We start from the raw sequence: 11,774 nt of genomic DNA, 5'->3' as shown, positions 1-11,774 counted from the left end.
TATGTTAGTGACCTGGTTAAGGTCGGTAGCCGGGATATAGGGTAATGTTATGCTAGTGACCGGTTAGATCGGAATCCTGGTTAGGATGTTGATATGTTATGTGATCTGTTAGACTGTTTGTTTGGTTGAGGATTGTTATGTGATTGATTGTATTATGTGCACATGGTTGTTTAACGGGGGTTGGGTTGAGGCGGGTCTTGCTTTGTGCTGAAGGCCAACATACCCAGGGCGGACCGGATATTCCGAAGGCCCAGCGAGCGGTCCGGATAGGCTGAAGGCCCCAAGAGGGCGGACCAGACGTGCCGAGGCTCGGGGAGTGGACCAGGCCGACTGAAGGCCCGGTGCGGGCGGATCAGTCATACTGTAGACTCAGAGAGTGGACCAGGTGGATTGAAAGCCCGGTGCGGGCGGACCAATCACACTGTAGACTCGACGTACATGGCTAGACTCGGAGGGTGGACCAGGTGGACTGAAGGCCCGGTGCGGGCGGACCAGTCACACAGTAGACCCGATGTGCATGGTTGTTCTATTTATGATATGTTATGAGTGTGATATGTGTGGTTGGTATTTTGGGGGTAACTCACTAAGCTTTCGGGCTTACAGTTTCAGTGTATTGTTTCAGGTACTTCAGGAGATCGTGGCAAGGTGAAGGCGTGATCGTACCGCTCCTCATGTTTTATGATTTATATGATATGGTTCTGGGGGATACTCTGATGTTTAAACTATTTTGAAAACGATTTGTATGAACGTAATGGTTTTTGAATGATTAAAATGTTTTAATTTGGCTCAAATTTTATGGGTGTTACAGCTAACATCCTTTATCTAATCACTTTCAACTTTTCAGCAGTCTGATGGATTATTTCAGGTCCCATAAACTGCTTTTCCCCAGCTTCCAGCCAACATGACGCCGTTCGACACTTTTCTCCAAACAAAGCATGATAAGGTGCCATCTTGATGCTCGAGTGGAAACTATTATTATAGGAAAATTCTACTAGAGGTAAGTGTTCATCCCAGTTACCTTGGAATTCCAGGGTACATGCTCTCCACATATCCTCCAACGTTTGAATTGTTCGTTCGCTATGACCATCGGTTTGCGGATTGTAAGCTGTACTCAAACACAACTTGGTACCCAATTCATCTTGTAGACTCCTCCAAAACCTTGAGGTAAAACGGCTGTAACGATCTGATACAATCGTTAACGGAACACCGTGAAGCCTCACAGTTTCCTTCACGTAAGAATTCGCAAGTTTATCCATAGACCATTTCTTGTTGGCTGCTATGAAATGCGCACTCTTAGTGAAGCGATCAACGACCACCCAAATCATGTCGTGACCGTTCCTTGTTCTGGGCAGTTTAGTCACAAAATCCATGGTGATGTCTTCCCATTTACCCATGGGTACATGCAAAGGTTCTAAACTCCCATACGGTTTCTGATGTTGTGCCTTAACCCTAGCACATGTTACACACTCGGCCACATACTTAGCAACATCGATCTTCATCGTCGGCCACCAGTAGTAGGGTTTTAGATCCCTATACATTTTTGTGCTGCCGGGATGAATCGAGTACATGGTCTTGTGATCTTCTTCCATCAGAAGGTCTCTTACTCCTCCCGTCTTAGGTACCCAAATCCTATCTTGGAATACCTTCAGTCCTTGACCGTTTGTATCAAACACTAACGTTTTTCCCAAACGTTCTTCCTTTCGGTCATTTTTCTCTAAAGCTTCCTCTTGAGCTTTCATTATACATTCCACAATTGTCTAAACAACTTCAATTGTCAACGCTCTTGACCTTTTCTTTTCAAGGTTTACTTTCCGAATGAGAGCATCAGCAACAACATTTGCTTTACCAGGGTGGTAAAGTATCTCACAGTCGTAGTCCTTGAGTAACTCTAGCCAGCGTCGTTGCCTCATGTTCAATTCCTTCTGATTAAAGAGATATTGAAGACTATTATGATCAGTGAAAAGTTTGCATTTAGTGCCATAAAGATAGTGCCTCCATATCTTTAAGGTGAATACTACAGCTGCCAACTCCAGATCATGAGTGGGGTAGTTCTTTTCATGCTCTTTCAATTGCCTTGATGCATACGCTATCACTTTATCCATTTGGGTCAGAACACAACCTAACCCAACTCCAGAGGCATCATTATAAACTGTGAAGTCATCAACTCCTTCAGGTAACGAAAGAATCGATGCTTCACACAATTTCTTCTTTAACTTCTCAAAAGCTTCCTTATGCTTCTCATTCCAAGTATAAATAGCTCCTTTGTGGGTCAAAGTTGTTAATGGAGTAGCGATCGAAGAAAAACCTTGGATAAACCTTCGGTAATATCCAGCTACTCCTAAAAAGCTTCGGATCTTCGTAGGACTTTTTGGTTATTCCCACTTCATCACAACTTCAATCTTCGCTGGGTCAACCATTATCCCTTCATGGTTAACCACATGACCCAAAAATTGGACTTCTTGAATCCAAAATTCACATTTGGAGAACTTTGAATACAACTTCTCCTTTTTCAGAACTTCTAGCACTTCACGCAGATGCTTGTCATGCTCCTGCTTGCTTTTTGAATAAATCAAAATATTATCTATGAACACTATCACAGATTTATCAAGGTATGGTTTACAAACCCTGTTCATCAAATCCATGAAAGCCGTTGGAGAATTGGTTAGTCCAAACGACACAACCAAGAACTCATAGTGTCCATATCTTGTTCTGAACGCAGTCTTTTCAATATCATGCTCTCTTACGTTTAGCTGATGATATCCTGACCTAAGATCGATCTTCGAGAAATAGCTCGAACTTTGCAACTGATCGAACAGGTCATCAATCCTCGGCAACGAGTACTTGTTCTTTATTGTTGCTTTATTCAGCTCTCTGTAATCGATGCACATTCTCATGCTCCCATCCTTTTTCTTTACAAATAACACCGGGGCTCCCCAGGGTGATGAACTAGGTCGAATTAAACCTTTGTCCAATAACTCCTGAAGTTGTGTCATAAGCTCTTTCATCTCTGTTGGTGCTAATCGATACGGTGCTTTTGCTATTGGTGTCGTTCCTGGTAACAAGTCGATACGGAATTCTACTTGTCGATCAGGGGGCAATCCGGGAAGATCTTCGGGAAAGACTTCCGGATAGTCACACACCACCGGCATATTCTGCACCTCATTCTTTTCCTTCTTAGCATCGATCACGAATGCTAGATATGATGTACATCCCTTGACCAAACACTTTTTGGCTTTCATTAGGGAAATGATTCCATAGTTTACTCTTCGTTTATCTCCATACACCATAAACGACTCTTTCCCTGGCGGTTTTACTTTTACTATCTTCTTTCTACACAATATTTCGGCATCATTGGCGCTAAGCCAATGAGTTCCTAGAACTATGTCGAAACCATTTAACTCGATAGGTAATAATTCCTCGTGGAACTTATTCTCATTCAAGTCAATGAGGATGTTTTTCATACGATGGCTAACAGGTATAAACTTGCCACTAGCAACCTCGACTATTAAAGCATTAACTAGTATATCTATAGGCAAAGCTAGTTTTCTACCAAATTCATGTGAAATAAAGGAGTAATTGGCTCCAGAATCAAACAAAATTTGGGCAGGCAATTCGTTTACGAGAAAGGTACCTGAAGCGACATCGGCTTCTTCTTTCGCAGCTTCAAGTGTTGTTTGAAAGGCTCTCGCCTTCGGCTTTGGTGGAAGATTGGGCTTTGCTGCATCCTTCTTCTTCGGGCAATCCTTCAAAATATGCCCTTCTTCATGGCACCCAAAACATACATTCTTATTGAAGGTGCATTCATTGGCATAATGCCTAGGCTTTCCATATTTGTAACACGTGACTTCCTCGCTGCATTTCCCAACATGCTTCTTCTTACACTTGTCACACCACTTGGCTTCGGCTCCTCCTCCGAATTTCCTCGAACCAGTCTTCGAGAACTTGTTGTTTTTATTGGAACCTGAAGTTCCTTCTAACTTTCTCTTTTCGCCAACTTCAACCTTGCTGGCGGCTCTCCCCTTAATCATATCTTCAACAGACTTGGCAGCCCAGATAGCTGCCTCCAAAGTAAGTGCCTGACGTACTGGCACCGCGTACTCCCATGGAAGTCCCTTTGCGTATCTGTCAATTTTTGTCAGCTCATCTGGGACAATGCGCAAAGCAAACTCCATTTTCTATGTGAAGCTATTTGTGTATTCATCAACGATCATACTTCCCTTCTTCAACGTTAGAAATTGGTTTTCTAGCTCTAGCAAATTTTGGGCCGAGCAGTACTTGCGCTTGAAGTGAACCAAGAACTCTGCCCAATTCAGTTGCAGTGGCTCATTCGGGCTTAGGGTTTTCCCCAGAGTGTTCCACCAACTAGCAGCACTACCTCTGAACTGACGCACTGCAAATATGGTTTGTAACTTGCCTTGGCAACCACATGTCATGAAAGCCAATTCCATTTCCGAGATAAAATCCATTACTCCGACGAGATCTTCTTTTCCAGTGAAGGTTGAGGGCTTGCAAGTCATAAAGTCTTTATACTTGCATCCATTTCTCTCCACTCTATCCTTGTGGTTATTTCTCCCAACCACAAGCGGTTCACTATGACCAACAGATCTACTGTTGTTTCCTCCTTCAGATTGATCGTCATTTAATTCAGGTTGTTCAACAGGAATTGAGGGTTCACTCCTGTTGCTCAACAACATTGCCTTATTTCCTCCCTTTGTTCAGCCATCATCGTCTGAATCATGGCTTGTGCTCCAGCCATGGTGATGGGTTCTGGTGCAGCTCCTACTATAGGCACCTGTTCCACCACCTGGGGTTGAGGTTGTTGGATTATATTTTCATTTCCCGCTCCACTTCGGGTTCTTGCCATTATAATCTATATACCGAATAAGGAGAATTTAGGTCTTTATCCTCGATAGATATTTAAATTCTCCTTATCACTCCGAAACGTTTACATGTTAGTTCTAATATTGTAATCGTACGCTTAAAATCCTACACACATAAGGTTTCCAGATCCGGTCGGGAACAGACCATGGATCTGAACAAATAATGGCATATATGGCAAACATATAGCACTTAGCACATAAAAGCATTTTAGGCATCTTTCCTAAAATAAACTAGTGCTCATGTCTAAAATATGGTAGACACTCATCTCACAATAATCACTTAGAATTCTAAGTTTAAGTCTAGAAATCCTACAAATTCCTAGTTCGCTTAAACTAATGCTTTGATACCAACTGTGACATCCCCTAATTTCTCGGCCAGAAAAGACCGATTTAATTTATGCTTTTAAAATAAAGTCAGAGAAATCCTTTTAAAAGATGTTGCGGAATTGGTCCCCAAAACAAAATATGATAAAAATTTATCAAAACCTTTCTTTAAGAAAGTATATATTTTCCTTTTATATCAACACCTCGGGATGTCATGTTCCGATACAGATCAAAAGCATAAACAAGACATTATAAGCCTCACAACAGTTATTTACAACTACTGGCCTATAATCCAAAAATCTGTCATCATCATCCGACTATGCTCGGGGTCCACTACCTATAATATAAAAAGCTCAATGGGTCAGGCTTGGGAGCCTGGTGAACATATAGGGTTTTCAACCCACAATAATAATAAATCTATTAGATTCATCAATCAACAATAACCCTGATTACCTATTCCCGTTATCCTCACTTTACGTCCCTAAACACCTATCACAAGTGACCTAGCCTAAGGAATATCATCGGGATGGACACTACTGCTAAGGGGACTCCTCAGCCATACATGTCCTAAAGGCAACCATGGGGGGGATGGAGTACGCCAATGAACATATAGTTCACCAACACCTACAGGTTGCGAACCTGCTAGCGTTCCACTGGATTGTCTAGAAAGGTCCGTGGTCGTCATCTATACTCCGCTAGACGACGACAACAACAACAACAACAACAACATCGAGGCCTCTCTTCATTTTAACACATATCGACTATTTCGTCTACCCATGTTTTACCCAACATATTTGTAGATAAAATACATATACAGTTTAAAACTTGTATAAAACATCTATTCAACAGTCACCTCAATTAAAAAATTAATATAATTACACATAACACGTATTTTATAGAAAATACTTCATATCTAGGTGTAAGATGAAAGTGACTACACACTCACTTGATTTAATGATAATCAGGCAGCACTTCGTTTCCTAAAACGATCGTTTCTAATAAAACCGAGAGTTTTATTAAGAAACCGGGCTCTGCGAGGGTTGGGCTTCAAAACCGAAAAGATACATTTTTCCGGGTCTTCGGGCACTTCGGAACGTATTTTGGGTGTTTGGTATAATACCGGGGCTTTGTGGGAAGTTGGAATGGAAGAAATATTGTTTAAGGGGTGAAAAATGACACTTTTCCAAAATATACCCGGGAGGTCTCGCACCCTTCTATTTATAGGGGCGAGGCTTCGGATCCGAGGGCTGAGAAGCATATAGGTGTTAGTAGATCCGAGGGGCAGGTGGCACGCACGTGCGAGGCTCGGACACCTGGTGCGACACGCGTCGGTGCGAGGTGAGGCGGCTTCGGATGTGAGGAGTCACCTGGGCACTCGTCGGAGTCTCGGCTGCACAGCGCATCGGTGACTAAGCTCCTTCGGACACGAGGCGACACGCGGCCTGCTTCGGTTCGGCCACCCTTCGGTCGAATCAGAAACGAGCATGTGGCATGCATGCGAGAATCCGGGTGACGTGGCTGAAGTCTGTCCATGCGAAATTACTCGGGTTTCGTGTTTTTCTCGATTTTTGAGCCAAAACTTCTAAAATTCATAACTTTCGCATATGGGCTCCGTTTTTGACGTTCTTTATATGCACGCGTAGGTAAAATTACGCTCTACAACTTTCGTTTAGACTTAGTCGGCTAATTTTGAATTTAATTTTAATATTATTATTTTTAATAGACCGGGACAGGAAATCCGTTAAAAATTAATAACTTCTTCATCCGACGTCCGTTTTCGTCTGTCTTTTTTACCGTTGTACTACTATTGACGAGACCTTCGATTCTTGTTTAGGTTGTGTCGGCTAAAATTCACTCGATCTAAAATTCGAATTTTTAGTTTTCTACTGCTAAGCTGAAACTTAGAAAAATCATAACTTCGTCATACGAAGTCAGATTTGGGCGTTCTTTTTATGCATACTCTCGGTTTAACGAACACTATGACTTTCATTTAGATCACTAAGGCTAAAAATTAGTTTATCAAAAACTCACTTTTTACGTCATTCGGCACCATGCCGGTTTTGTCGCGGAACTTCGACAGGTCATAACTTCTTCGTTATAACTCGGATTTCGGTATTCTTTATATATCCGGAATCTTTGTCACGACCACTACAACTTTCTTAATAGATATCGGCTTTATCTAATATTTATTTTCGACATTCATTTTTATTCTTAATCAATTAAATCGTAATAATTAAGCATAACACACATAATTCACATAGTATTCACATAATTCTTTTTCACTTCTTCAAAATGAGTTACAAAGGTTAACCTACATTATTACGTCAATACTAATGCCTAGCCTAGAAACATGGGCGTTACAGCATTTACGTCCATATAATGCTTCGTATGGTGGCATTTTTATTGAAGTGTGGTAACTGTTATTATATGAAAATTCAACAAGAGGTAAATACTTATCCCAGTTACCACCGAACTCCAAGATGCATACACGAAGCATATCTTCTACTGTTTGGATTGTCCTCTCCGTCTGATCGTCTGTCTGGGATGATAAGTTGTGCTGAGAGCAATCCAAGATCCTAATTCACGTTGCATACTAGCCCAGAAATGAGAAGTGAAGCGCATATCACGATCGGAAATAATCTTTAGTGCCACACCATGTCTTGCAACAATTTCATCTAAGTACACTTATGCATATTTCTCCATTGGGGTTGTTTCACGCATGGCAAGAAAATGTGCACTCTTAGTTAGTCGGTCGAAAATTACCCAAATGTTATCGTTCTGTCTCGCAGTCTTTTGCAATTTGGTAATAAAATCCATGGACAGCTCCTTCCATTTCCACATAGGGACATTAATACCTTCTGGACTACCATATGGTTTTTGATGTTCTGCTTTGACTTGTAAACATACTAAGCATTCCTGCACGTATCTTCCAATGTCTCTCTTCAATCCAGGCCACCAATAATCATCTTGTACATCATAGTACATTTTACTTGTACCAGGATGTATTGACATCTTAGACTTATGGGCTTTATCTAAACTCTTCCGTCTTAATTTACCAATCTTTGGAATCCATAGCCGATTCTTAAATACTTTCAGTCCACGTGGATCATCAAGTAAAATATCAGCATAATGTACCATCCCTTCTTTCTTCACATTTTCTGGCTTTAAGGCCTCTACTTGCCATTTCTCTAGTTCATCAAGAATAGTGAACTTTACTGTAGTGTGAGTAATAACATTACACACACTATTACAATAAACCTTCCTGTTAAGTGCATCGGCAACTACATTAGCCCTTCTAGGATGATACAAGATTTCACAGTCATAGTCTTTGATCAGCTCCATGGCTCGTTGTTGTCTCATATTCAAGGTTTGATGACTGATTATATACTTGAGACTTTTGTGGTCGGTAAACACTTGGCATTTGGTACCAAAAAGATAATTTCTCCAAAGTATTAGGGCAAATACCACTGCAGCAAGTTCGAGGTCATCGGTGGGATAATTCTTTTCATACTCTTTCAGTTGTCTTGAAGCATATGCAATTACTTTACCATGCTGCATCAATGCACAACCGATTCCTAACCTTGAAGCATCGCTATATACGGAGTAATCATTACCACCTTCTGGAAGTGATAAGATCGGAGCATGAGTCAAAAGATCTTTTAGAGTTGAGAAAGCTTTTTCTTGGGCTTCACCCCATTCGAACTTTGCTTCCTTTCGTGTAAGACTTGTAAGAGGTACAACTATGCGTGAGAAGTCTTTAATGAATCTCCGGTAATATCCCACGAGACCCAAGAAACTACGAATTTCAGAAGCATTACAGGGCGCATCCAAATTTTGAATGGCTTCGATTTTGATAGGATCTACGGATATACCGTCACCAGAAATCACATGGCCGAGAAATTGAACTTGGCGAAGCCAAAATTCACATTTTGAGAATTTAGTGTATAGTTTCTCCTTTCAAAGAAGTTCTAATATTTCACAAATATGAATGGCGTGATCAGATTTGGACTTGGAATAGATTAGCATATCATCAATGAATACGATGACAGATTTATCGAGCATTAGACGGCATACCTGATTCATCATATCCATGAATATGGAAGGAGCATTTGTCAAACCGAATGGCTTGACAAGGAATTCAAAATTCCCATAACGAGTACGAAAAGCAGTCTTCGGAACATCCTGCTCGTGTAATTTCTACTGATGATAGCCAGATCTCAAATCAATCTTCGAGAAATAGCTAACACCCTGAATTTGATCAAATAAATCGTCAATGCGAGGTAGTGGGTACTTGTTCTTGATAGTTACCTTATTTAGCTGACGATAATCAATACACATTCGCATCGAACCGTCCTTCTTCTTGACAAACAATACTGGAGCACCCCAAGGAGAGGTACTTGGTCGAATAAAGCCTTTGTCAAGTAATTCCTGCAATTGGATCATCATTTCCTTTATTTCAGCTGGTGCTAGACAATAATGAATCTTGGCAATTGGAGCAGCACCAGGTATAAGATCAATTCGGAATTCTACTTGCCTATCCGGAGGAAGTCCAGGCAAATCATCGGGGAAAACATCAATAGGAATGCATACTATCTTCTCATAGCACAAGACTTCTGCACGGTTCTTTGACAACCAATCCATGCCGAGAATAATATCAAAGTTGGGCAAGGAGATAGGGATCAGGTTAGCAAGAAAATTATAACCTTCGATTTCTATGACCCAATCTTTATACACTTTATCAGCAAGTAATGATATACTTCCTGCTGTGTCCACATGATACGGTTGAGCGAGTGCATAGTTGGCAATTTGAAAAGAACGTTCAAATTCATCAGACACAAAAGAATCTGAGGCAGCAGAATCAAATAAGATGTGAGCAGGTCTAGAGTTGACGAGAAATGTACCAGTCACAACATTCGGGTCTTCACATGCCTCCTCCGTGGTAATATGAAAGGCACGACCTTTAGCTTTTGGCACTTCCTCCTTTTTAGTTGGAGTACTCTTTGGTTGTTGAACAGGAGCTTGACTTCTCGCCGGTTGTTGAACAGAAGCTTGACTCCCCGCCACCTGACTAGTAAGAGTAGGACAAAAGCGCTTCCTGTGGCCAGTAATACCACAAGCAAAACATGTAACATCCTTCATTGGGCAAACGGGATTCTTGTGGCCTATTTCTCCACATCCAAAATAGATCACTGATCCTTTTTCTAATTTGCATTCATCCGGATGATTCTTTCCATAATTTTGACACGATGGCGATTGAAGAGAAAACGATTGTGACCTACCGTGGCCATGAGAGGTATTATGAGATTGCACTTGCTTGCTAGGTTCAGATCAAACAGATTGAGCTGGTGGAATAGAGGAAACAGGAACAGTTTGATCAATATGTGGATGCTTCGGAACAGAAAGAGTGGCACCACGTATTTCTAAGTCATGCTCACGCTTTCGAGCATACTCAACAGCTTTTTCAAATGACAGAACATCCCGATTGCTCACAAAATCATGGATTTCATATCGTAATCCTTCCAAGAATAACTGAATTTTATCGTCTTCAGTTGGAATATACTTGGTAGCAAACCGTGCTTTTTGATTGAATTGAGTTTCATATTCATTCACGGTCATTCTTCCTTGTTTAAGTTCGAGGAATTCTTTCTCCAATCATCTCCTCATGTCTAGAGGACAATATTTTTCTAGCAAGCGATTTTTGAACATTTCCCAAGATAAATTCTCCTGGTCATACTCATTGAGAGCTTCAAATGTTGCTTCCCACCAGACCAAGGCTTCTCCGGTGAACATTGCGGAGGCATAATTAACTTTGTCTTCATTAATCACATGAGAGATACGGAATACTTTTTCCGTGTTCTGGATCCAGGTAAGAACAAAAATTGGATTAAGGGCACCTGAAAACTCCATCGCACCACTACTCTTGAAAGTTTTAAATGAGGGACGTTTCGCCTCTCCTTTTGAAGATTCTCCGATGGATTTCTCTTTGCCTTTATCACCATTCTTTTTGTGTTCCTCGAGAGTTTTCCGAATAATACCAGTAAGTTTACCCAAGAGTCTCTCCTCACTAGGGGATACTGGAGTATTTAGTTCATCAGGTTTAGGATCTCCACCTACTTCTGGTGTATGGCTACCTTCCTGTTCAGCCATTGTTCTGAAAATTTGGAGTAACATAGTATTTTAGAATATTATGATTTATTATTACCTAATACTTTACTTAAGTGATTCATATGGTTTGTATCCGTATACTTACAATGAATCCATTCACATATTGAACTTCCAGCGGTTAAAGTCTAAATACCAATATGTGGTATTTAGTTCACTTAAACTACTGCTCTGATACCATGATTGAAAGAACCCCTTTCTAAACTTTACAATATTATTACTCCAAAAACATGCTACATGCATATTCATAAACATATTTTACATATATGGTCTTATTACAAAAGACTGGATACAAACCGACTATTAAGATTTTTACAAAGTTTTATATAATACATAATTTCCCAGGAATTTATACACTAAATAAAAAAGCTATGATATTATCTATTATACATCTTCTACCAGTACAAA

The sequence above is a fragment of the Lactuca virosa genome, chromosome 4 (assembly GCF_052849685.1).
Source record: "Lactuca virosa cultivar CGN04683 chromosome 4, Lactuca_virosa_CGN04683_v6, whole genome shotgun sequence".
Taxonomy (NCBI): Eukaryota; Viridiplantae; Streptophyta; class Magnoliopsida; order Asterales; family Asteraceae; genus Lactuca; species Lactuca virosa.
This window is presented reverse-complemented; position numbering follows the sequence as displayed.